Source organism: Odontomachus brunneus, unplaced genomic scaffold, assembly GCF_010583005.1.
Source record: "Odontomachus brunneus isolate Ranch 3 - 2012 unplaced genomic scaffold, Obru_v1 Obru_scaffold_050, whole genome shotgun sequence".
In the NCBI taxonomy this organism is placed as follows: Eukaryota; Metazoa; Arthropoda; class Insecta; order Hymenoptera; family Formicidae; genus Odontomachus; species Odontomachus brunneus.
In genome coordinates this window covers 205,862-232,975 of record NW_022639500.1, presented here as the reverse complement: position 1 = coordinate 232,975, position 27,114 = coordinate 205,862, and the positions used below count along the sequence as shown (strand labels likewise).

At 44.7% G+C, this 27,114-nt stretch overlaps 1 protein-coding gene across 2 annotated transcripts in view; it reads right to left on the bottom strand.

The window, feature by feature from the left end:
• LOC116845230 (limbic system-associated membrane protein-like) overlaps positions 1-27,114 on the bottom strand; it is a 184,981-nt gene that overhangs the window by 87,206 nt on the left and 70,661 nt on the right. For both annotated transcript variants that reach the window (XM_032817668.1, XM_032817669.1), the window contains exon 2: positions 9,423-9,503. The gene's annotated coding sequence lies outside the window, so the exon portion shown is untranslated. The remainder of the gene's footprint in view (positions 1-9,422; positions 9,504-27,114) is intronic.

The following is a 27,114-nucleotide window of genomic DNA, read 5'->3' as shown; positions in this document are numbered from 1 at the left end:
TAGTAACATGTACAATAAAGTTATTGTAATTATAATAGAATATAATAAAAAAATGTCTTTCTTGTCTATAATTTATAGCAATCATTTTTTTGTGTGACTACAATTACAAATACCAAATATTTTTTTTCGCAGTGAACGTGACATTCCTCTTTAACCTATCTCTCTGCATGATTTCGTGTTAATTTTAATGCTGTTTGTTGACTGTCAAAAGAACACCAGGATAGTTTTCGAAGTCCTTTACAAGTATGCTCAAGTCGATTTGTTCCTTCATACAAATATTTTTTTATTTGAAAATTTTTTGTGCAGGAATTTTTAGCGGGCGTTGTCTTCTTTTTACATCATCAATCCAGGATAAGAGTCGTTACGAATCGCAGAGGGTGCGTTTTGTGCGCTCGGAGATTATGGATGATACCTCACAGGTCGCCAAGATTTTGCGGCAACTTCGCAAGTAGTCGTTCTCGTTAATCACGCGATACTTGCCAATAGAAAGTTTGGTAGGGTAAGTGAGCGTTAGTCGGTGTATTTGCCGCTTCGTTAGCCGACGATCGACTTTCTCGGCCATAAAACTGCGCAACGAGCGTGTACTTTCTGTACGAGCAAGTGCCATTCGCGAACGGAGAATGATGTTCGATTAATAGCCAAGAGATCGAAGTGAGATATATCGTCGCTGTGGCACCGGCTGTTCCTCTGACCGATCGCAATGAGCGACACGACGTTGTTTGACTGGGCGACGTAATAAATCACGGGACCTCGAATTGAAGAGAATTACGCCGGGCGCGACGTATTTTCATACGCGGAGACCAGACAAAATTGGATAAATAACCCTCGTCGCGTTGCATATTCCACCCGAAAGTCGCAAAAACGGGCATTCATCAACGGTCAGCGGAGGAGTGAATACGGTCCGCGCAGTTCGTGAAAATCTGCGTGTATGACGAGCGTGATTGAGGAGAGATCATGACGCGAGACGTAAATCCAACGCCGCACCACGACGTTCTAATTTCCGCCGGAAGTTTTCACGCAAACGTGCGAAATGACTCGCGAATATTAAAACTCGTTAAGAACTGAAAAGTCGCTCGTTTGTGTACTGTCTCATTTGCCCCACCTCGCGAAACCTCCTCTATTTTATCCCGGATCTTGCGGCATGGAGCATGCGGGAGCGGTTAATCGTGTCTCATGATAATGGACGTGCAAAAAATCTGTGCGCGTATGCAGACCTCTTGGAAAGCTGATCACCAAGCTACTTTCTCGAAACTGGGACGTTAATGGATCTGAAGTATAATGACATCCCACCCATCTCCCCGTATAATCTGCTCTATGTTCAGACCCTGAGCAAAAGTACATCGCGACGTTGGCGAACGTCAGCAAACGACGATTTGCGTCGAACGGTAATTTGAGTCGGGAGGCAGCGACATGTTGGAAATTAATCGCATCAATTAGGATCATATATCGCAGAAAAGGAGGATTTTACAGTATAATATCTAATCATGGCTCGCTGAAAATGTGTTGGTTGCTGTAACTAAAAATTCAGTGGTGTGAGCGAGAAGAATACATAGAAAACAACAATACATGAAAAATAACAATTCTGTTTTCTGTTACCTGCGGACCAAATGGAAAGTTCAGTTGTAGAAACATAAAGATTTTTTTCTACGTAACTAATTGTTTTCACAATAAACACTACCGACATGATCGATTTTAATTTGCGTATTTATCCTATTATGCCTTCAATTTATGCTTACTGGCAACTATATTTTTTAAATATTTATATGTTACAATGAGATTCGGCTACCACATACAGACTCTTGCTCTGCGGCGATTAATTTTTCTTCTCTCTATATAATATTCTCACTTTTGACTAATTTATTTTTATCTGTCATTGCTACTAGACAGGGAGAGAGAGAGAGAGTTTTATGTGACATAAAAAATGTGGGGATTACTGCAAAACTAAAGGACAAGAAATAATCACGAGATTTATTTTAGAACGAATACGTCGCTTCACGCGAACTGTTAGTTCTCAGATGAGCGCAGGTCACTCTCTTCGGCACATCGCTCTGGCGATCGATTTTCACGATCGAAATCGTGATTACATACTAAAGCACGGCACCCGACGCACTCTGCACTAAAATTATAATCCCGTTTCGCACAGAGGCTTACAAACGTAAACCTTCCCGAGCCGTACATCACGCGTTCACGGCTAATAGGAGCCCTAAGTTCGCTCCGCTCCGCTAGAACGGAGTTTCCTGCGAGCGATTAGCGCAAAACGGAGCGTGGAATATTAATTGACATCAAAATGCCAGATCCGCTCGATTTAGCGGATCGACAAAATTTCACGCTCGCACAGGTCCTCGCGACCCTACTACAGGCGACCCTACCTCCCGCGCGCGCGTCTGTCGCTCCGACCGCCACCCGCGCGCACCGAAACTAACGACGTTAATGGACGTTAAGCGTAATGGAGGGCTAATTATAACGACGTACCGGGTTATATTTTTCCGTCGTTCTAGCACGACCCCGGGATATGGCGGTTACAACGAGGTAGCGCCATAAACTCGCGACGTAATGGCACATCGCGCTCGAACTAAGCGCCGCACCTGTGGACACACATCGCGCAGAGTAGCGTGCGTTGCTCGGCTTCTCCATACACACAAACTCTCTTTCTCCCTTCCTCTCTCTCTCTCCGTCTCTTTTTCCATTTATTTATTTTTAACGAGCATCATCCGACAATTTTGATTTTACCTTGCGTCGGGGCGACGCCGCCGTTGCTGTTGCTATCGCCACTACCCCACGGCCGTACGCAGCGCGCAACCGCACTTTTCCGTATCCCGCATTTTACCCGATCCGCAGCGTCAATAATGCGACGCTCTCTTGGAAAGCGTCCAAAACTCGCTCGCCTGCATGCCGCTCCGGTTAATTCCGATTTATAGTTCACCGCATAAAACCGTGTAAATATATGCGGGCTTTTAAGTCGCGGCGTCCTTCGCCCAGACAGGTCTTTTATGGATAATTTGTCCGTATGTTTCACGAGAGGGAGAGGGAGAAAGAGATCCTCGTATCCTCCATACGCGTTTTCGACACGGACAATTATTAATTGAACGATTATCTCTATTCCCGACGGCGTTCGTTGCAACAACTGCGATAACGTAATCGTGATGGGTTAACGAGATCTGCGTTCGTCGTTATTTTCGCCGGATAACTTGTGCACTCATCGCAGGCGGTGATCGATGTGTGCTGTCGTCCTCGCGAATCGATTCTTTTGTCACCGCGATTCTACGAGAGCGCATTTATTCTAATCAACGTGCACGCTCGCAATTCTTTTCGCGACGTCGTTTAAAAAATGTGCGGGTAGTATTGTATTATACTGGTGGCATTGTTTAATAAGAGACGAGATCGCTGCACAATGGGCCTCTTTAAACTCTGAATGGAGCGGGCATCGTTCGATGATATCGTCGAAATGGCAATCGACGTGGCGAGAAAGAAGAGCTCGTCCTGCTTCCATTTTAACGGCGAGTCGGCGCGTTGTTTCCATGAGAATATTATTATTAATATTATTATTTTGTTGCACAAATTGTTGTGTTTATTTAATATCACTAATTTATTCGAGGTAAAATTATCAATACCCGGATATATGTCCAACCTCGATTATTCTTATTGTTTTGGTTCTCAAATACGAATATTTAAGTTTTTGACGTAAAAAAACATATATGCATATATTGAATATATGTATATATATATATATATATATATATATATATATATATATATATTTTATGTTGCAAGTTATTGAAAAATTAGAGTGGAAATACAAAGAAAGAAAACAAGAAAAATGAAAGACAGAGCAGAGGAGGACGGCGCGAGAGAAAGAGAAGAGTAAAATAATACATTAATATTAAACATTTTAATAAGACTCAAAGGGCGAAGCAACAGCTGGAATCTGTTTTTGTGTCTGTGACCCGTAATAAGGAGATGATATGAATAGTAAGGAGTCCTAGAGAAGTCCTAGATTGATAGACAAAAACGCTCAGAGGAATAATTCGACCAAGTGTGAGAGACATAGAGACAGTGACGGCGATCTCACTAAAGGAGGACGTCGCGACAGATTTACCCAATTAATCGGGAGCAAATTAGCATTTTTACGAGCCGGTTGTGGCGCAAAAAAGTTTGCAAATAATAAAGCAAATAAATACGCTGTCCTGGCGATATCACGCGGGCAAATTAACAGATCGCGCGCGTATTGTTCCGGTAATCCATTAAGATTAAATGTACGGTGTATATCAATTACCCGCGGCGTATCATCATAAATCACCCGATCCGCTGTTGCGATTCGAGGCGATCGCGGAATTGCATTTTCGCGCGAACGCGCGGCTCGAATTATCCGACGACCTCGCGGAAATATCCTCTGTAGTGGGGCGAGGTGAGGCAAGGGAAAGCGGTTCGATCAGTTTTGTTCGCTTGAAATAATCCTTATTTCTCGAGCGCGACGCTTTCCCCGGCATGCTCGGTCGTCACGTCGCGCTGCCGATAACGGCTAAGTACGAGGAAGATGGGTTTCGGTGTCAGTGGGATGGTAGTTATGAGCGATATTATTGCACGCCTTGGCATCTCTCATCGTGTAGATCGTTGTCGTGTGCTCTCGATAATGGACAGGCAAACGCGACGCATAGTATGCGTCCCGGTGCATAATTTACGCGCAAGCCACGACCATATTCCGTTAGATGCCTTTCTACGGGTCGGGCATGCTCGCGGATAACCCTTCTGGAATTTCTGCCTGGTTAACGCGAGACGAGACTTGGCGCGGATTTACCGACATCTGATCGCGTTCGGCAATTATCAATCCGAACGCGCCGGCTTGTCGCCTTTGCGTTTACGAAATTGGACTTTCGAAAGGATCCCATTTCTTGTATCGCTGCAGCTTATTTCGTAAGATTCTCCCCTTTTGGCTTCTCGAGTCGCTCGCATTCCGCCAGAATGAATAATTCTGTCGATGTTGAAATAAACGGTATTCTTTTTACGTTGACTGTGATTTCCCGTGATAACGATCATTCAGGACCTACGCGGAGAAAATACTGCAGTGAAAATTGCAACAAAACTTTTTAATCGTGGATCATGCAAAAGTTATATGATCAAAATTATTATATAGATTAAATACAATCAAAAGAGGTTGATATAGATTTTAGAGTATTAAAATGTTGAATGGAATAATAAGGCTACACGCAAAAAAATGACTTAGTAATATCAGCTAAACCGCGGTAGCTGATTCAAACTTAGTCAAAAGACTAATAATTTAGCTGTCACTGCTAAGAATTGGCTGAAATGCATTTGCTATGAAATACAAATAAATTAGGTGACATTAAAAATGCACATTATTTCAAGTAGCTAAGAAAATGGCAGTTATTCCTAAATTTCTTATCGTATGCATATATTAAAGAAGTTTGCCGCACAGCTACAATCATTTGTTACAGTCATTTATTTCTAGCAGCTAATATTTCTCGTTGTAGCGCCTAAGTTTAAAGTTAGCCACACATACTTTTCGTAACAGTAACCGTAAGACATAACGTAAGAATTGACCAATTATGTTGAGAATCGTTGAATCGTAAGATCGCCATTTTTGTGAATACTCGATCGCAATTGGTCAATTCTTACGATCGTCGATTAATTCTTATGTCATACGATTACTGTTACGAAAAGTGTGTGTGGCCAGCTTAAACAGCGAATAAATTTAGCTTCGGTAGTATCGACATTAGCTGTCCCTATTTCAGTGACACATCTTATCTGTCACAGCTATTTTTTAGCTAATTTTTATTTTGCGTATAAAAGTAGGATTAAAATTTCAACTCGGTTATATATATATATATTTTTTTTTAATGTATTATATGTCTTTGATCTTTTATTGCAAAATTTATGTAATTATTTAAATATTCTCTGTATTATCATATATTCTCATCAAATTTATTATTTATGTAGTAATTTATGCTATAACGGTATACTCTAGCTTAACAAGAAACACTCTGCAAAATGAGATTTAATTTCCACTACAATATTTTCTCGGTACATTTTCCCCTCGCCTTTGCATTTATCCTTTAACATTGTAAGACTCGAAAAGGCTAACTGTGTACAACAGTAACAAATAAATATTTTAATATTTTTACGGGGGAATTGCCGAAATTTCGTATCATCAAAAAATTCCTTTATTATTATTGAATATGTACAAAATCTGACGATAAAAATGGAATAAATGAGGAATAAATGAGCAATGTGACAAATACAAACAATGTGACAACATATATAACAAGAATATATTTTATTTTGCGCGTATGCTGTACAAACATTAAGAAAAGATACGAATTTAGGAGAGCGGATACGACTTCGGCAACTCTCTCACAATTTTATCGTGACATATTAGGACAACTGGTCTTACCTGCAGTCCGCCTTTCCATATTGAATATCCACGGATAAACGCCGCGTATTAGCGAAATGCGTTTATAGCGAGACGCGATGCGCTTGCAGCGAGCTCAGACGCGAGCTTCGTCGTCGAGGGTGTCTTTTGCGCGAGGAGGCGCGGATCGAACATATCTCTCTTACGTCATCGAAATCCTCGCGGCCGGGCTTAGGACGAGCAAGTATTCAGCCGCTTACGCAGCTCGCATTTTGAGCGGTTGGGATTCGGAGCCGGACTGCCGGCTGCGAATCCTATCTGCGGATTACCGCAAGATTCCCGGCTCTCTTCCACGCACGCAATCGTATCCGCGCACAGAGACGGTGGCGGACCTGCTCGTTTAACTCGCTCGAGCCGAGGCAATTCGACGTGACAGCCGCGAGAGCTACGTCTCCCACGGGAACGGTGAGCTGAACAGAGCCGGGACGCGCGGCCGATGTGCAAGACCGATACTGGATACGATATCGCGTGCGACCCGGTGCGACGCGTTACGCTGGCTATTCGAATAACTGTACGCGCGTGGATACGCGCATTAGCGGCGCCTGCAATTAAGGTAATGGTCGGATAATCGTCGCGGTCGATTGCAGGAGGAATTTTCGATTCACGCCGCGCCCGGCCAACACGTCGCTCCCGGATAATCGCCGTGTGACGCAGTGAATCGCCCGTTTTCAACTTAATATTAAGTTAATAACGAGCGGTTCGCGGCCAGGCGGGCGGGCGAGCGCGAACTGATTGTTATAATCCAGGCGAGTGCGTAATTGCATTACCACGTGCTCGTGTAAGCGGACGACGTAGTAAAACGCGACGCGACGTGCCGCGTCCTAATTGAGTCGCATTACCGGATCGTGATTATTTTACGTAGTTCGTTCGGCGCAGATTGATACGGCGTGATAACGTTAAAATTATTGACGCCGAACCGCCGACATGGGAAACGTGTTGGACGAGCCCGCGCTCGTCGCGTTGCATACGTGCGGGGCGCACTATATTCAGTGTTATTGAATATATGGCGCGCTGTAGGTGCGTTTATGCGCATTAATACAGCACGCCCACAATTAGCTTAATCGCGGCCGTTTCAAGCGGACTCCTCGATTGCGCGACAATTTCGCAGGAAGAGAAAGAAAGAAAAGAACGGAGAAGAAAAAAGGAGAGCGAAAGAAGAAACGGGGAGGAGGGGCTAAAGAGGAGCAAAAAAATTACGCAGCGATATTGCGACCGCCGGCATTATCGGCGATGGTAATTCTATACGTGGAGAACGTTCCTCGCGATATTAAGCGATATTAAACGATATTAAAGTTGCAGAAGAATGCAATTATCACACGGCGATTAATCGCGGGGCCTCGTGGTAGCGCGTTGCTGCCGCTTCCGTCGCGCGCATTAATCCAAGTGGACCGACCGGCTGAAACATCGATGCAGTTAACCGTTGTTCCGTGTGATAATCGAAATGTTACGTTGAATAATTAGCGGCATGGCTCAGGTGCAATCAATCAAGCGTCGGCCGTGAATAAGCACGGCGATATATAGATACGTGAGCGGAATGACTGCGAGCACGCATGTAAATATTTGTGTACACGCTTTCGCGCACACACGGCGATGTAATGTTGCCACGCACGGGTTTGCGAAGGCGCATAAATGTAGCACCCTACATTAACGTTGTAAGTGCGCGGTGCGTTAATAAAGTCAACAATTTGGATGATGATGCGCGGCAGGTTGTCGGCCGCGACTGATTATGGGCGGAGGCGACTTCGATTAATTGCGATCACCCATTTACGCTTGTACCAAGCGACACGACAGCGACGGTTGTGATATACTCGTATATGATGCCGAAATCTTCATCAATAGAGTGAAAACACTCTTTCTGCATAGTTTACGTTTTATTGACTGCGCGAATTACAAAGTGCTCTTACACAATAAAAATATGCGCTAGAATGAATCGATGCATTGTTCAATATATGACAAAGACAATACAAGATCTCATCAGCTGGCATTTCAAGTGTAAATTGACTTGTCAGACGCTGCAAGTATATATTCGTTCGATACATAAGATCTGCGACTTGTACATATCGAATGCGAGTTTGCCTCGTTCAAAAAAATGTCAAACGACACTGCTGTACCTTTGTATATAGAAGCTTAAAAAGTATGCAGGAAGAGTTTTACATACGCGAGGTTCGATATTCTCTTCTAAATATGGTAACACAAAGCAACGTACGTTTATATGAGGTCTATATGTACAAGAATCACAAAAAGGATAGCATAATTGTGTTAGTGATGATCTTCTCTACGTTACCGACGTTTCTCGAGTTCGTTATCGATTCCAGTATTTTCTTAAGCTCGTATTACAGTGATTAAATCGCGATTGACGATTTTATAAAACAGAGCGTTGTCTAATCGGCTAGTCAATCGATATCATTCAGTTACTAGTCAATCATTCAATCGATGGCTGTTCTGATAGAAAAATAATTGTTAATTGCAATAGCTATAGTCCGATACAGGCTTTACGCATCGCGGATAACGCGCGCGCGAAAAATTCCGACACACGAATACATTTATTTTCGTCTGCGCGCACTCGTATTTTGCACATTTGCAAGTCATAATGTGCTAGTTCCGCATCATGAATTTTAACAGGATTCGCCGATGTAACGAAGTTACGGTCGCGCCCTTCTTTATTATCCCGCCGTTCGTACGACATATTTTTATTCGGCGCTTCCGCGGCCACGGCAATTTGCGTCACTCCAAACGATAATTTGCGCATCGCGTTGGCGCGGGGGCGTGGGCCGGTCTGGTAACTGATTAGTCGCTTTCGCATTGATTACCGGGCATAAACGGCCCGTACGAAATTTCGATCACGTAGACGCGCATCTGTATGCGCCCGGGCCGTTCGCATATACGTGCATTAGCGGCCGAGAGCCGAAAATTTAGATAATACGCCGTGCGTAAATGTTACGGTGTGTCCCCGGGTAAAAGCGAATGCTAATCGAGTACTTTGTGCTTTACTCACTGCATGCGGCACACTGCGGTGCTTCCTGGAACGTCCCGCGATGTATGCGCGCAGCGGGATGTAACACCTCATTCCATTTATCTGCAAAAACGTTACGAATTGGCGCCAAGTTTCGGTGCGAACAGACACACAGTGGAATTCAATGTCTTATCTCTAATGTTATCTAATTGCATAAAGGTCTCCCCGTCTCTTCGCGAACACGAGAAAGAGGGATAAATTATGCAGACGGTAAACCTATTTATAGTTGAGTCTTGATTCACACACCGAGGGGAAACGATGCACCGCTCGCGTACGATATAAATCAACGTCACTCGCGCCCCAACCTTCCAGATCTTCGCGAGAGAAATAATATAATTGACAGGTGAAATCTTCGTATATTCCCCTTGCGCCGATGTAGTTCTACGAGCCGCCCGATACGTATATATACGTGTCTTGCTGTTAAACCAAGATATCTCGAAGGATGACATGCTTGACGCGACGGCTTTCGTCGAGCGGAATTGTGTGGGTATGCTCTGTTATACTATATTATATTTACAGGCGGCTCACTGGGCCAAGATTCTCTTGACCTTAAGACCTGGGGGGAGTGAAATTATTATAGAAAGAAAGATTGAGAGAGAGACAACATATATATATATATATATATATATATATATATATATATATGTATGTATATATGTATGTGTTTACATATATATATATATATATATATATATATATATATATGTATGTATGTATGTATGTATGTATATACATAAATATATATATATATATATAAAATAAACGCATCCTTATTTCCACTTTGTCCGAGAGCCGCCGAAAGGTTGAAAGACTTGGAGGTCGTAAGACCTCGTTTTCCCACGAGGGGGAAGAACCCAAGATGTCGAAACTTTCATCCTACTTTCGACCTCAATATTCCATTTAACGTCTATTTTGATACTTTGAAACTATATCAATTTCTTTTGATTCCGTTTAATTTATTGGCTTTGCCGAGAAGTCCTCTTCAGAACTTATAAAAGTGACATTTTATGCGTTTTCTGCTATTTAGAAGCGCTAAGTAGGATTTCATTTGCTATATATATTACGCATACACTGATCCTTCAGAATATACAGAGTTAGGGAGTTCGGGTCGGACCAAAATCTCAACTCGGCAAACGCGAGAGAAGCGGAAAATCAGGCTTGCGACGAATTTCCGCGGCTGTCATTAATCGAAGTCGTCTTCATTACAATGTTAGTATTATCTTCTCTTTCTGCTTTAGCGCTAGCAAAATATTTGGTAATGAGGGCTTAAACAGTGCGCGAGATTGGCGCGTGTTGTAGTAGTGGGCGGCCAGGTCGTTAAAACAGCTGTGCGCCGTGCTTAGTGACTGCGTTAAGCTGAAAGCACCGTTTTCAGCAGCATCCATCTGGCTTCCGCGAACTCCAACCTGCCGTGTTGACGTAGAAGCGTAAACTTACTCCGGTTCTCCGACGGACCGCTTTTAGAGAGAGAGAGAGTACGCTGCGCGAGGACTGAGTAGTCGCGGCACTCTCTTGACGACGTGTTACGTGGACGGTCGAGAGTGAGGGTCGTCGGGTCGCCCCGTGTATCGTAATCATCATTAGTTTCATTGTCATGAATTCACACACGTCTATGTTACGTCAGAGGGAGAGGACGAGAGAAAAAGAGGGTGAGAGCGCACATATATATTGTCGCATCTCGCACCGGATTCGCTCCATCGATTGTCACGCAATATCCCGATGGACGTGTATCGCCATAATATCGGGACGCTTATTGTAACGTTTGCTTCGCGTTTCGTTAAATTTGTAATTTAAAGGAGGTTTTGATTTCGTCGTTCGCACGCGCGGACGAACAATTAATCGAAGCTTTGAATAACGCGATGCAAATATACCGCCGCGAAATTCTTTGCCCAAGCAATCTTTTAGCCGGTGCTTATTTTAGCTCGTTATTTCCGCTTGTGTTTCTGTTTTCGCATAAATAAAACGATAATGGCGAGAGTATTAATTTTTATGTCAATAGAGCGTGCGCACTCGCTGAACGCGCGCGCCATCACTCTCGTTATCTTCATTGAATTTTGCGGCCGCGAAGCTACATAAAGCTCGTGTGAGATGAAAATTCTGACGTATCTGTAAAATGTCATTTTTAATCCTCTTTACCTGTCATCGTTGACGCGCGCGCGCGCGCGCGTAGGCGGGCGTGCTGCATAGAAAAAAACAAGTGATTTTAGTTCTCACTGGTTGTACAAAGCGAACCGTAAATTGAAATAGAGGAACATCCGCGCACTTCCAAACTCTACTGTTCGCGTGCGCTTCTGTCGTGTCGCGTTGTTTTGTCTGGCACAAAGCAAACGATAGTGCAAATAGAAAAGTGCGCGAAGACAAACAAAGCCGGGCAAAGATGGGCGAAGACCAATCGATTTGCGAGCTGTACAGTCGACTGTACAGTCCGCTGGCCAGAGGAGACCTTGATGCCGGGGTTTCGCTTTGACGAAAGTTTTTCGGAGTCGGCAACCGTCCTGCTTACCGGCTATATAATCCTCGGAGCGGTGATTCGGAAATAGCCTCCGCGTATCGGTACCTGCGAGTACGGCCTGTCCTTCCTCCTCTCGTCGAACCTGTCGGTTATGTGAATCTCGCGGAATGCAATATATCGCGGCCGTTCATTACGTTTGTGCGTTATACAGAACGGCAAAAGACGCGCGAGGGGTTGTTCGCAGTTAGATATTATTAAGAGAGACCGGCGGCTGTCATATCGGCAGCATCGGGGAGAAACACTACTTCGCCGTGTTTTTAGTCGCGCATTATCGAGACCGAGTCAAAACGGAATAAAACATAATAAATTGCATTGAGAAAATGTTGCCGTAAATTCAGTGCCTCTAGTCTTCCTCACTCGACGACGGCTTTGGGGAGCGACTCGCAATATCGAGCGATTGAAAATTTCTGTACCAGAAGGAATGAAAAGGAGTGCGTTGAGCCCACTGATCTGTAAGCGATTCAACATCTCAGGAAGCGGTGGAGTTAGTGGAAAGAAGGCTTGGCGACCTATCATCCAAAATAGAACAGCGCAACTTGCGTTTCCTGCGACTCGAATAAAATTGACGCGCCAACTTGGAAACTCCGGCCGAGAGGCGTCTTTAAGAATGATTGAAAAATCCCGCTCGTATCGAACTGTATAAGTGCATTTCACGAACAGGTAACTCGCGACGGATATATTTCAGTAGGTGAAAGAGGAGAGAAGAAAAAAAGAAGTTGAATAAGAAAGAGATCAGACGAGGCTCGCGAGATTTTTTCCCGATGTATGGAAGATAAAAACGAGTTTTTTGATACTAATAACACCGGTGCCTAACTCTGGACATTCCTATTGTCTTACTTTTAAATACGAATATTTAAACTTTTAACGTAGAATACATGTACACGGGAAAAAAGATTGATATTCATTTAAAACTAATATATTCGAAGTAACAATCATTGTTCACATACGTAACGATATATAATTTGTTAGAAGAATTTTAAAATTTTGAATCTCAACTATATTAAAATTAAATAGTATAATAATCTCATGAAAAGCGCGATGATCATTATTTTGATGAGATAACGTAATATCTTTTTCCGATATTTAAAGATACTTTATTCTCGTGATACAATATTTTGTGCTTTTTACTCTTGAAAATTATTTTTGAATAACAGGATTCTATTTTTCTTTGTTGAGTCGTCAAAAAATCTCACTTTCAGATTTTAGAAATGAAGATTGTTCCAAAACAAGAATGTTCTTTTTTGTATATTCGTATATTCTCTATATTGAAGGTTTAAATATTCATAGTAAAGAGCAAAACAAGAACGTCTAGTCTGTGTATTATTAACGTTCAGGCGTTGATGCTTTCACCTTATGTACCTATGGCAAAAAATTGAAGCGTTTCCAAATTTCCCGATCTTGTTTAGCGAATCGAGCGACCTCGGCGCACGGTACAAACGACTCGGGGAGGCTAATTTCTTCCCGTTCGTCCGTCGTATCCACAGCTTTTCACCAATCTTTCCTCTTTGCTGCATGCATATCATCGCATATCACCGGCTATCATATATCGTCGTCCCCTCGTTGCATCGCCGTTCGATATTCCCTCTGGCTTCCAGGAAACTCGGCGCAGATAATCAGCGTAACACGATTTGTTTTTCCACATCCGTGCTGCAATCCCAGCTCAGTCGATGTCTTTAGCGGAGATTTGAAAAAGCCCGTTGGAATTGAACGGAACGCGAGAGACCCGCGGGATAACGAGGGAATTGCATTAGGGGCGAGGAGCACGGAAACGCGCGGGAAAGGGCGACTGTACTCGTCCGCGATGAAAGTAGCGTCATTGCAATCTCCGCTCGTTCGCGTAATTATCAATCATATTTTATTGTCCGAGGCGTGTGCGTGTCTGTCGCGTAACGACGTTCGGCTCGGACAAATGATCGCGTCGAACAGTATTAAGTCCGCAAGCTTCGTTTGAGTGTCGTATCGGCAAAACGCAGTTTCGAGAGAGCGATAACCAGGAGACGCTCGTTCGTCCGGCGGAGCGGAAAATTATTTCAAATCGGACTACCGTTTCCGACGTTCATCGTTGCTGTCGACATCAATGATCGGTCTTGCAGAGCGCACGCGTAAATCACAATTAATCTAATTCTGCCGGTAAGTTTCGCTGTATTTCTCCGTTAGCCACGTTCTCTGGAAACTATTAACGCGGTTACGAAACGGATTACCGTGCTCCCTCCAATCTACCGCCGCTGGTAGGCAGTACATTCACGTGGACATAAATAACGCGAGCACGCGACCAACATCGAAAAGATTATCGTGCGATACGAAAAGCTTGGCCGCGAATAGGCATTGTTTATCGTCATTATAAATTTACCATGATACAGTGGACGTTTTGCAGGCTTGGGGCAAAATTAAAACGACGTTATTTGGCCGTGCGCGCTGTTCTCCAGCGCGGATTTTTCCCGTAATGAACATTTCGTTCCGCTATAGTTAAAATCTCATACCGCCGGCGCGCGCGAGCCGGAGGAACTGTAGCTGTAATTAGCCACGCAACTATGCTTATGAATATCCGACGTCCGACACGCTTCCGTCGCTGCTCTACTTTCCCCCTTGATATAACAGGGTCGCGGCGTATTTTCACCGTGTCCAGCCGCTCGTTAATTGCGGGAACGCGCGTCGATCAGTAATTGGCGGCAGGGGGAGTCGCGCCGAATTTTCCGCAAATACGTCGCAATGACCGGGCGCCGGCGAATCCCGCAGTTCATCGATCCTCGAGCTCTATTGATCCCCTGCTTCTTGTTAATAACACGTTTTTTTTGCGAACTCCACTCAGGTACACGAGATAATTGCACCTTTGCGGAAAGACTCACGCACGCTCCTCAGCGAAATCGCCGTGCCGCGCCGCCGGAAAATCCCATCTCCGACATCAAACATTTATGACTCGTATCTTCCGCGACGTTGGCTAATATACCGGATAGTGGGAGTAATAAAACAGTCAACGTGTTTTCAGGCGGGACACGCTCTGATCTGATGTGATGTAGCGCGTGTTGCCGTGTGCGAAAACGTGCACCTTGATACGTCGCGGCGGCGGCGTCGTCGTGACTCGCGAGAAAGCGCAGCGGCTCTCACCATAGATCGTCATTATCTTGCGAAACGGTCGGGGAAAAAGGAGAAACGTCGAAAAAAAGGAAGAAAATAAAACAAGAGGAACAACAGCACACAGCACCGTACTCTTACAGCGGCGCGCGGCTGCGCGCGTATCTGCTTTGCAGGCCGCCACGGTGAATATGAAAAGTTACATACATGCAGATAGGAAATGGCCGTAACAACTGCGAGCGGTGACGTAATCTATAGGGACGTCTACATTTTTAGTCTGTCTTCGTGGCCGACACGCGCGAGGGAGAGGCAGAAATATATAGTCCGCGCGATGAAAATAAAAAGCTCGGCAGAATCGCTATTTTTGAGCCACAACTGTCTCAAATGATTGATCTTTTAACCCGCCTACAATTTCCAGAGGGCCAACCGCGAGAAACGTCAGCTGTTTCGATAGCGAGGTATCGATGGTTGCGCGAGGTTATCCGAAATCGAAGGCTTTTGGCTCGAATCGCCGGCGATTCGACGCCCCGGGGCGGATGTTGCTTCGGCGGAATTTTCATCGGAGATTTCATTATCGCAATGTATGTAAACCGAGTGATTTTCGTGGAGGTAAATAATGCGCGCCAATGTGCGTGATTTTCTACGCGCTCTGCTCACGTAATACCTGCAATCTGCACCATCGCAGTAGCTTTGCCCGTGGAAGCGTGAATGCGAGGGTTGAGGCAGGGGATTTTTTTTTTTAATTGACTGTATTTTTCGCAGGGATCAATTATAAATCTTTTCTTCTAGCGTGAACTCGTGAAAAGTGAAAAATCTGATCTTGAAAATACATGGAAATGTATTTTCAATGTTCACATTCTTCATAAGCTTGCATTGGAAAAAAGGATTCATGATCGCCTCCAAGTACTACAAAACTAATGATTAACTTTTCATGATTTCATACTAGAAAAGAAATTGCACGATTAATAAATAAGATCGAGTTCACGTGAAAAGATTCATGATTGATACCTCGATCACGTATGCATATTGTTATAACGTTTCGCATTTACATTGATCAGACACCTTTCTCAAAAGTTCTTCTTGCCGGATGAAGGGGCGCTTCGATTCCTCGAGCCTGAAGGGAGATCGTTTTATAAACACACTTTACAACTTCTCGCCCTAGGAGTTTTGTTACATCGCGCGCCTTCACAAAAGCGTTCAGAGGGAAGAGCGCGGGACTCTGGTCACTTTGCGAAACGAATTTTCTATTCCCGCGAGAGAAAATGGCCGGTTTCTCTGGTCGGGCGCGCCAACTTCGGATTGGGTTCTCGAGGTGGAATCGTTCCTAAACGAGGGAGGAATCTTCGATTCACGAGGCCCTCCGACTAGATCTACGAATAGCGGGCGACCGTGCCGCGCCGTCTCGTGGCTATTCTCGTCGGATCGTTATTTATGTGCGTTCTAATAAAGAACGATCGGAATTCGCGACAGAAGCGTGCCGGAACGAGCGGAATCTTTCGGCGCGGCGCAAGACAAAAAGCCAGAACGTGACGTATCGAACGGTAACGAGAAAGGGAGAACGGCCCCCATGGACAGGGAACGCTGCTTTTCCGGCGCGAGCCATAATTTCCGTTGTCAACGAGGCACTCGATTCGAAGAGGAGAGTCGGCAGGGGGTATGTGGACGGAGAGGGTGTACAGCGGGTTAATTATTTTCCTCGGAGCGCGTTGGAGCCGCCGCCGTCGCGCCGGAAAGGATATAAATTCGCTGCCGCGCCTTGTATTTCAGGATCTCTCTTCCTCGGCGAAAGTAAGAAAAACGAGTGCCGAGTAATTGGTAAGCTCGAAAAGATCAGGAACGGACCGTCTAGTTCGAAGCGTTTCTCCGACCATCTTCTTACTGCCGCTGCTCGGTAACACCACTCGGCCAAATTTAACTTTTCTCTCACGGTAGTAATAAAAGCGGGTAATTCTAAACCCCTCATAGCCGCTGCACTTAAGAAATGTTACTTAAAGACTGCTAGCGCGCCGAAATAACAGCGAGTTGCATTAGATGCCGTGGTGTTAATATGTCTGATAATATCAGGAAATTAGGGACACATTCGATTATATTAATAATACTAATATATCAATAATATCTTGACAATATCAATGATCTTATTGATTTAATCTCAGAAGAGAATGCCAAAAATAGCACATAATTTTCCGTTGACGAAGATTATTTGATAATGAGATGCAAGCCATATAAGTGACAGTTCTTTGAACAAATAATTAAATTCTCGTTTATTTTTCCAATTTCTGCTTCGATTAGCCCGAAGACTGCAGGTCTTCACTCCGATGAGCATGCACCCTGAATATCTTTCCATATTTAATTGATGTTAACGGGTATAACTCAATAAATATTAATTAAATTTGACAGTTTGTTAAATATAAAATTGACGGAATATCAGGCGCAAGCAGCGCAATTGAGATCTCCAGTTCTCGATTTCATTGTACTCTGATGTTTTTCTAAATTATGGACGTTTCGAATACTGCACGTTCAATCGACGTTTTGATTATCGACTAAATATTTCACGTATGTAAGCGAAAATATAATACATTTCGTCTAGAATACGTTAATAACGAAAACTCTGAAAACATTCCTCTGCTTTTCCGAATTCTAAGATAAAATATTTAATTCAAGACTCCGGTGTTCTCTCGTCTCTGTAGAGTGCGTGTGCGCGTATACGTGTGACTGGAATCGGCGACGGTTCCATATCGCAAATATATTCACGAGGCGCATTGTCCCAGCGGCACGAGAAGATTCGTCCGCTCTAGAGCAACCTGTCGACAACCGCACATCCTCCTTTTTCCATATTTCTCCATCTACACCAGTTTTTCAGTTTACCCCCGTCGCGGTTAAGTAGACAAACTTCAATATATTATTCTTTCGCGAGCATATAGAACGAGTCGTCATCGTGTGATATTTTAAAGAATATCAAAAGCTGCTTTAAACGTTATTTATAGATGATATTGCTCTGCAGCCGCGGAACTTTGTCAAAATACGTTCAGTTTCTCGACGTGTGGTACAATCGTAAAAATTGGCATTAAAAAGGTGGATAACAGTGAGTCGAAAGATTCGACAATGGTGCGTTTCAGTTTAACGGTATCTGAATCAATATTTAAACATGTTGATTTTCGCGATTGACATTGCGCGAAATTTAGACGACAACTCGACAGTTATCATTTGCTAAAGCAATAAAGAGCAAAACGTTGCGTAAACTGCCGCGTATATTCGGCAAATATGATGCGTGCGTGTACATACGTATGTAACTGTGTTTGGCATGATACCAACTCTTTGTTGCCCATATGTTCGTATTTCCTGTCTTATCTCTCGCTGTCCTCCGGGCAAAAGGGATGAGCTGCGATCTATTGATCGCGGAGTGGCGAGTATCGACTCGCGTGTGGACCTCACGGGAGTTGTGAGTGGCCGGCAGCTATCGCGAGAGAGGAGAGATTCGCCGAAATGAGCACCGGGAACGAAGTTTTCGTATATACAGTCGCTGATGGAATTTCATTTCGAGTCGTGTTATTTTCGTAACACACACCACCCGTAACTTCATATTAATTTTAAATTATCTGATTAGAAGTGTGTTCGGATGTGTGTGTGCGAGAGAAAAAGGGATTCTTTACTGAGTGGTACCTGATTATTTAATTATTTAATCGTTATTCCGCGTAAACAACGCGAAAAGACATTCTGGAAGAAGCCTGTTAATGTTATGTAATTTTCACATAAAAGCACAAGTAAATCAGCTCGAAAACATGGCGATTTGGTTACGAGTTCTGACATTATTCATTAGTTCTCTCCATAGTCGGGATTATGTTCGCCTTGGGCAGAGTTAAGTTCCAGACAGTTAACTGAATGTTCATGAATAATAAACATTTGGTCTTCCTCCCTCGCTCTCTCGCATTTTCGCTCTCACACACTCTCTCTCTCTCTCTCTCTCTCTCTCTCTCTCTCTCTCCTCCTATTCTCTATTCTCTCTCTCTCTTCCTCTCTACCTCCACGTGTTCTTTCTTCCGTAATTACACCTCGCAATTTCTCGGACGTGGTTAGAAGTACTCGGAGAATCTGAAAGAGTTACCGACCCCAATTTTCCACGAGGTAGATGAGAGTCTCGAGAGTCACGATTTCTCATTTGATTCGACAGTGCGAAATCGAAACGAGTCGGCCGCGGAGTAGGAGAGAAGAAGACTCGCACGAGTTAGATCGTCGTAACACAGAGGGAAGATTTTCGATCGGGCCGCCATTTCGTCGGCGCTCTACTCCGCTCCCCTTTCGCGGCGGGTATCGGCCACCGTCGGGATTTTATTACTGGAATTAACCCGGTACTTCTCGATATACGCTCATATATACGTACAGCCTCATATATACGAACGCGCTTCCGATTCACCGAAATTACCGGTGCGCGATCCAGAACGGCGCGGGTGGCTAAATTTCATCTCGATGAACTTTGACCTAGCGCGCATTGATATCGGTCGACCCGACCGCGACAGCTGCTCTTTGCTCGTTAGGCCAACTAATTTGGCTGTGTAAATGCTACATTGGTTCGCGACACAGTTGACCACGGCGATCTGCCAGGGCCATTGTGTGTAATGATTTTCGGTTGCTGCCTCACAGCGCGCCTTCCCGAGCGTTTTACTCTTGCGAGAATACAACGGTATGCTTGGCTCTATCTAATTAGAAACCGGTAAACCCCGTATGATGTGCGTGGGAATCAGTCAATTGCTTGCGTTATTTTATTGATGTTCTTACTGCAAATTCAAGTACATTATTTTGGCTGAATCTCCATTTACACGTTTCTTGTCGTTTTAATTGCATCATTTAATATGTTTAAATGTGTTAAATTATAATTTACACGCCTACTAAACGTGTTAAATTACGTGATTTCAAACCATAAAGAACGTATCGCTTTCAGCCAAATCACACGCTTTTATGCATTTAAAAATGACAGATTTGCTTTCTTAAGCTTTACGTATTTTTAGCGGTACTGATAACATTCTGCTCGATCTATTTCAGGAGTATCCTGTTAATTCGCTCACACGCTATTAAAAGCGTATGTGCAGTTCATGAAAAATTAATTAAAAATACGAGAATAATTTCCAGCGGTTCTCCATTTCGAGCAAATGCGCGCTTCATAATAATTTGAAATAATGATATTAAAAAAGCTATCGTTAGCTGTCATTCAATTTGTCCCGCGCGTGTTCTAATCTCGGTGGTGCAACGCGGCCGTGCGAAATCTTCCGGCCACATATGGCCCTTCACTTTCCCGCCGCCGTGTGTTCCCTGTGTGTACTCTCTTCATCCCGTCGCTATCGCGGGGAGGGTAACTAAGAGGGAGACAAACGCGGAAGGGTCGTTACGAGAATTCTCTTTCCCTTTCATCCTCGTAAACACACACATACAGACGCGGAACGAGGTTGGATCGCCGTTGTCTCCCGGCGAGTTCTGAGATTAAGAGCTTTCACCTTGATAGAACTGCTAGAAAATGGTTGACACAATGGCGGCGGATAGGGCGACTGGATGGAAAACTTTCGGAAAAGATATTTCTTCCTCGACGTCGCTGCCAGCGTCGCTGTCGGGGGGAGGACGAAATACGACGCGATCTGATACGAGCGGATAGTGTTCTTTCAGTAGCCGCAGTTTGCCAAGAGAGATCCGGCGATGAGAAGTAACTTGCAGTTTCCACGGATCTCTCAGCATCATTAGACACTAACGACGATTCGCGTGGATCCGGATTTGACTGCGCGCTAATCTTCTATCGTCTTCGTCTTCGTTGCCGGCGTATTTTGCGTCGGATCGCAAAATTGTTGTCTCTATTTCAGAACCATGGGTATCCCCATGTCGACAGTCACAAGACGATCTCTCGTGAGAAGCTGACTTGGTCCATTTCGGTCATTGTTCCCGTAGAATAACTGAGTGGGGGAGATGGAAGGGGGGTGCGATACGTTTGTATAATTTTCCGCGTCGCGTGCTCCCTCTTTTCTCCTTATCTTGCTCTCATACTTGCCGCGAACGGCTACGACACTAGAGGAGGAGGAGGAGTCCTTTGCTACTTTACATAGATGTACACGCGGTATTCGAGCACTATAGGCTGAGATCACGAGCATAATATCGTCGACATGATGCACGACGCGTGAATATCACGTTAGAGGTTCATGAATTTCGTTAGGATATTAATTTGTATTTTGCCTTCGCGAGTGTTACATCCGTCTGCGTTGTTCCTTTTCTCCAGATTCAAGTAAGATGTGATTCTTCACGTGTATGGCGTGCGTCAACTATGCTATCTCTCCTATCTTATTGTCTCTTGAAGATATATCAACATCTACACACACACACACACATATTTATATATATCTCGGCACATTTTCTCATTTGCACCCTTCGCACTAGTGCTTGCTTTACGGACGGATTGGCAGCTCTGACTGTTACCGCGATTTGCATACGCCGTAGGGGATCGATGCCGTAACGTTCACGCTCGCTGACGCTCCTCCTCTCTCTGCCTCTCACGCGCCTCTCTGTCTCTCTGCGAATATTTTTCACCTCGCGTGCCGCGCGCTCTGTTTCATTATGACAGGCAATGGAGTAGCCCGAGTCTAAGGACTCTGGCGCTCCATTGTTTCCACTTAAATCCTAAGCGAAAGTTACCGCTTCTATTTGGCTTTCTCTCAAAAACGCGCGCCCGCTCGTCGTTTCCGTTTTACGTAAGTGCCCGTGGTATTACAGCTTCGTTCTCGCGCCATCATTAACGTCGCCTTGAAGGCAATTTCTGCCGCCGCCAGTTAATCGAATATTTAATCCTCCGGCGCTTTTCGCGCGTACGCGTAGCACGTGCGATGCGCCAATATACGCGTGACGGGCTTGGCGAACTAAATAGGATTCCGAGGGATACGTGGGGATACTGATGCGTTTGAGAAAGATTACGTAAGCCGTCGCGGCGAAATAAGCGCCATCCGTGACCGTTCATCCGAGAAAATAATCCACACTGTCGTGTCCCGGGGACAATGGATGTAGCACGACCGGGCAGATATTCCGCCTCCGTCGCGCTGTGACATCGAAGATCTCCCTGGGTCTTCCCCCGCGCTTTTCATGCGCGTTCTTGAGAGCGTTCTTTCGAAGCAGCACCGCGAAATTGGAAGGCAGCTCCCGGGGAAACATAATCGTACCCGCGAACGGCCGCTTTGCGGATAACACCGCGGAGCTCGATCGAAAGCCATTCAGGCGCGTCGGATACCGATCGCGAACAGCAATGTAGATAAACCTGGAGCAAAGCTATGATGCGTATCGCTATAAACATCACCCTCGTGTGACTTTTAGAAGCGACACCGCTGCGGATCGGCTGTACGAAGCTATCTCGGAAGCGAGCTCCGATGTTACCAGCGTGGCCGTTTTCGTTTTACTAGATAGGAAAATTGTTTTTAACGCGCATAAAATAAGTTATATTTAAACGCGCGTTTACTTGTCTTGGCGCAGAAAATCGGTATTATCTTTAGATTGAAAGGAGAACTTAATTTTTAATTATTAAAACGACGCATAAAAGCGTCGAAAAATTTTATTACATAAAGCATGACATTTCGCGCAGGAAAGCTTCTACGCAATTTTCCAAATAGTACGTAATTTTGAGACTCCGATTAATATTATCAAAAAGTCGAGTGTTATACGAGAAATTTATTCTTGGTGAAATAAAGTTACTTTTAATGGAATAAATTGAAATCGTACATGATTGCCAGTGCTCGGCCAAGAATTGACTGCCGGTGTTGGGCTCAAGTTATCACCCAACTGTAATCCGATATCCAGCGGATACTGGCCAAGTATCGTGTCGATATCGCAAATCTGACATCTAGTAATAGTTCGACAAAGAGTTGATCGCAAAATCCCACGACTGCTTGGATCAAGTGCTTCAATTTTGAACTTGGCAAGAAATTGTCTCGAAACTGCCACTTATATATTGCGTTAAAGTACGCAAGTATTATAACGACGGTATTGTGGTACAATTGCAAAGTTATTTTACTTGAGAACAAGACTACTCGGGAATAAGATGGGTAAATCGAAATGAGATCACCCTCTTGTTTTTATCGCAGTCTCGCGATATACGAGTGTCCAAGTGAAACGTGAAATTCCTGTGTAGCGACGTGCGGCTTTCATCACGTTCCTCAACCATATCTTCCGGATGTTGGATCACGCAAAACGCTCGTTCGGGCGAGAGATATACCGGCGAGAGGACGCTCCTCTTCGGCAAAATGCAGTTTCGCGCTTTCTTCGATGACCGCGTAAAAAAATCCGGTGTCACGCGAAGTGGCGGTGATGGCGATGACGACCAGAGTCTACAAGCTGTTACCTCTCGCATTACATAATGGCCGGCATCAATAATCCACATTAAATAAGTTACAGCACCGGCGTGTATAAAACTTGGCCAGGATACGGCCGTGTGCGGTGCCGAGGAGATACCGGGAGCAGCGCGCCGCCGACTTTCGAGAAGCTTTTAAAGTGTCCCGCTTTTACAACGTGCAGTAACCGGCGCCGTTATATGTGCGCCGTTAAACCGTAATGCGGTACATAGCGAGGCCCTCTCAAACCCTCTCTCCTCTATCGAAAGCATCATGGCCCGTTATGCCGGGACGTGTCGCCGTATGTAGCTCTCGTTCTCTTCCTCCGCGCTATCTTTTTTGCCAAGCGAGGATGCGCTATCAATTCGAATACACGTCCTTATGACTACACCCCGTAGGCACCGCCGCACGAAACTTGGAAGAGGTTTTCTAATAAAATCGCCCCGAGCAGTATAATCTAGCGAGGATCCCGAGTCTCGCCGAGTCGTTCCTCCGAACTTTCGCACGTCGAATTAAAGACCGTGCGCATCGGTGTCCCTCTTAGAAATTTTAAATTGCTCAGAATGAGATTGATTATTGTTGTTACTTCATTTCTCATCACAAAACTGTGTGTACACTGAAGAACTATGAGTAGACGGGCACATTGAAACTTGATATTTTGTAAAGATTTCATTATCGAAGCTTTCCCATTATCTTCCGTCCTCGATTTTGAAAATAACGTTACCGCCGTTTTACTGATCGATCTTCACAAAACATGCGGAATAGTTGTAAACAACGCGGGCTTCTCTTTGTGCAAACGTAATCACGTATTAAGGAAACACATGATGACGTTTAGCGTCATTCTTTTACGTCGTGTTTCTTGGGCGAGCTCGGAACATGTCGATGTTTAAAATTCGCGAACATGTCGATATTAATGACGTTGTCGTGGGAGAGGCACACGACAAAGTATTCGCTACGACACTTTCGCTATTCTCAAGCATGAAGATTATCACGGAGCTCGACATTCCCGATATAACTCACGATGGTATGCACCTTTATCGATCGATAACAGCCGAGCGACGGAGGGCTTTATCGAATCGCTCGTAGGTGGAAGATATGCATATACGCGGGCCCGCACTCGCGATTTTTGCCAATGACGGTATGTAGTCTGTTATGTTAGGTAATTCAAGGAATTTCCGGCAGCTAATATAATTTTAACCGAATTACCGACACTTTGTAATTATGCGCCTATTATAATAGATATTGATACCGGCAAATATTTGCACAATTTCGAGAATTACAAACTGCGGAAACGCGCGTGCTCTCGCGAAGTGCCCCGAATGCGTCACGATATGACGCTTCCATGTCTTGTTTTTATTTCTTTTTTCTTCGCGATATTCCAATGAAGTTAAAAATGTTCAGTGGTTGGTTAAGGTCTCGATTCCGAAACTCTCGCATCGATACCGCGGCCGGTCGCGCGTCTCCAAAGTAAGAGAATCGCTCGCGGGAAGTTTGTATTGGAAATGACGAGAGACGAAGCTCTCGCGGCGAAGTTACGCGACACGGGACGCACATAAGAAATAAAGGATCTTTAAGAAACCGCGATTCACCCGGTATATTTCGACGACGAGTTTTGCCGACGGAACCTGTTCGTTCGCGTCGAGTCACTCCGCATCGAACGCGAGTTTATTGAAATACCATCACGAATCAAGCGTTTAAGATGGCAGTCGTTGTGGAATTCCAATTTCGATGCCTTCAACGATGTCGTTCCGCGCGATGATGGCCTGTGCCTAATTATTATATTGTCTGCGCATTCCGCGAATGTCTCTCCGGTCCGAAAGTCAGAAATTCCGAGTGTAATAGACGCAATCGTAACACGACGGGATATCGAAGAGGATATCGAAAGATATCTCGGGAGAACTCAAGCACAATTACAACTCGAAATGTAACCGTCCATGAAGATCCATGAGAGTGGATCCTCGTATGACGCAGCGCGAGAGGAGTTCGCAACTTCTTCATGTTCGAAAAGCGTGCAACCGACAGATTTCGGCGGTCGAAAGTAGTTTTATTGCTCCCGAGTCGTTCTTTTAAAGGACTTAATTAAAAGAGGATTTAAATAATCACTCGAGAAATTGTGATGAACAGCCAAAGACGTGAACGGGTTTCGCGAGGAGGAAACCCGAGTCGAAATTCTAGATGTACTTTCGACCTGAACTTTCTAACATCCGTATATTCTGAAGGATCAGTGTATGTTTAATGCATGTAGCGAGTGAAGTCCTACTCATTTCCAAATGGCGGAAGACGCACAAAATACCGCTTGTAGCTCTTAAAGAGAAGCCTGTCGACAAAGTTAATGGGTTAAATAGAATAGAAAAAGTTAGTTTCAGAGTAAATGGGCATTAAATAGAATATCGAAACCGAAAAAGTAGGATAAAAATTTCGGCTTGGGAAAACTGCGGCGAAAGAGCACCTGCCGTCGCAACAACGCCCGGAACGAAGACACGATCTCGCCGGACGTCGCTTTTAACTTCGGTAATTAACTGTGAGTTACGCGGCGGTCCATAAAACGGCAACGATGGGCGATTTAACCCGGGGTGCTTTTCGACTGGCCGGCTTCATGCTGCATTAATCCCGTCGTATCGGAATCCCGATCGTTGCACGCGCGCGTCTTTCCTTTCGCCGCGCTTACCATCGATTACCGTCGTCTATGCCTCGTTCTGCGAATTGGCAAAGCTGCCGGTTCGCTGCATAACAGCATCGTAAAATCCGATGCACGCACGTATGTATAATCGTCTTACTGCGAATGCAATGCCGTCGTTGAACGCGCGTTCCTTCTATTCCACCAAAAGTGCATACTCGTGTTTGGGTTTTCGATGTTCGAGGGCCGCGCGATGGCATTAGGCAAATTCGAGGATAAGGTAAATTGCCGAAGGTGGAATCGGATGGATTTTGCGTCCGCGGCGACGAATGTGCGATTAGATATCGCGAGACCTCCCAGCCGGAACGCGCAAAGCTCTCAGGACATCACCATAAAGACAGAATCGCTTTCGATAAGGATGCTCACACTAAGACTCTGGATATCGATCGACCTTAACACCTAGCCGACCGCACGCTTTAACTCAAGCGTTTCTCATCTTGAAGATTTACTCTGCGATGTAACCTTCGCGCACTTCGCATTTCCGAGTCGATCGTGTTCATCGTGGTCGCGATCGCCGTTAATCCCGCGAAATTCGCTGACCCGACCAGTTACTCGTTATAAAAGGATTATCCGTGGGCGCACGACGGGCACTTTGCGCCGTTGCCGCCGTGTTACTTAGTTGGAGAGTGGTTATTCGTGTTAAGCTATCTCTGCCCAGAGTCATTCGCCTATAGTTTCATGTCGCGAGTAAACTTATCTGTTGCGAGCACAGAGCAGCGTTACCGTCGCCGTTGTGTCGCAACGCACAATGCGGGGCTGTGTATGAAGATATTCCCACCTGAACTTACCTAAGTATATATCCGCAGTGCATGTCTATTTATCTATGGAGCGAAGTGTAGTCGTGGGACGCGGATATAATTATCCAGAGTTCTCCCTTACAAAGGGATGTTATATTAGGACCTTAACTTAGTTTCCGCCCGCAAATGTTAGATGGCAATGCAAACAGTTCTAGTAGTCATTACTAACGAAACAGGTAGTTTGTGATTAATTTCGACATTTCTCGATAACATTCAGTCAGCATACACAATTATTTTCCTAAACAACAATTTCTTTTGCTTTGTGAAAAAT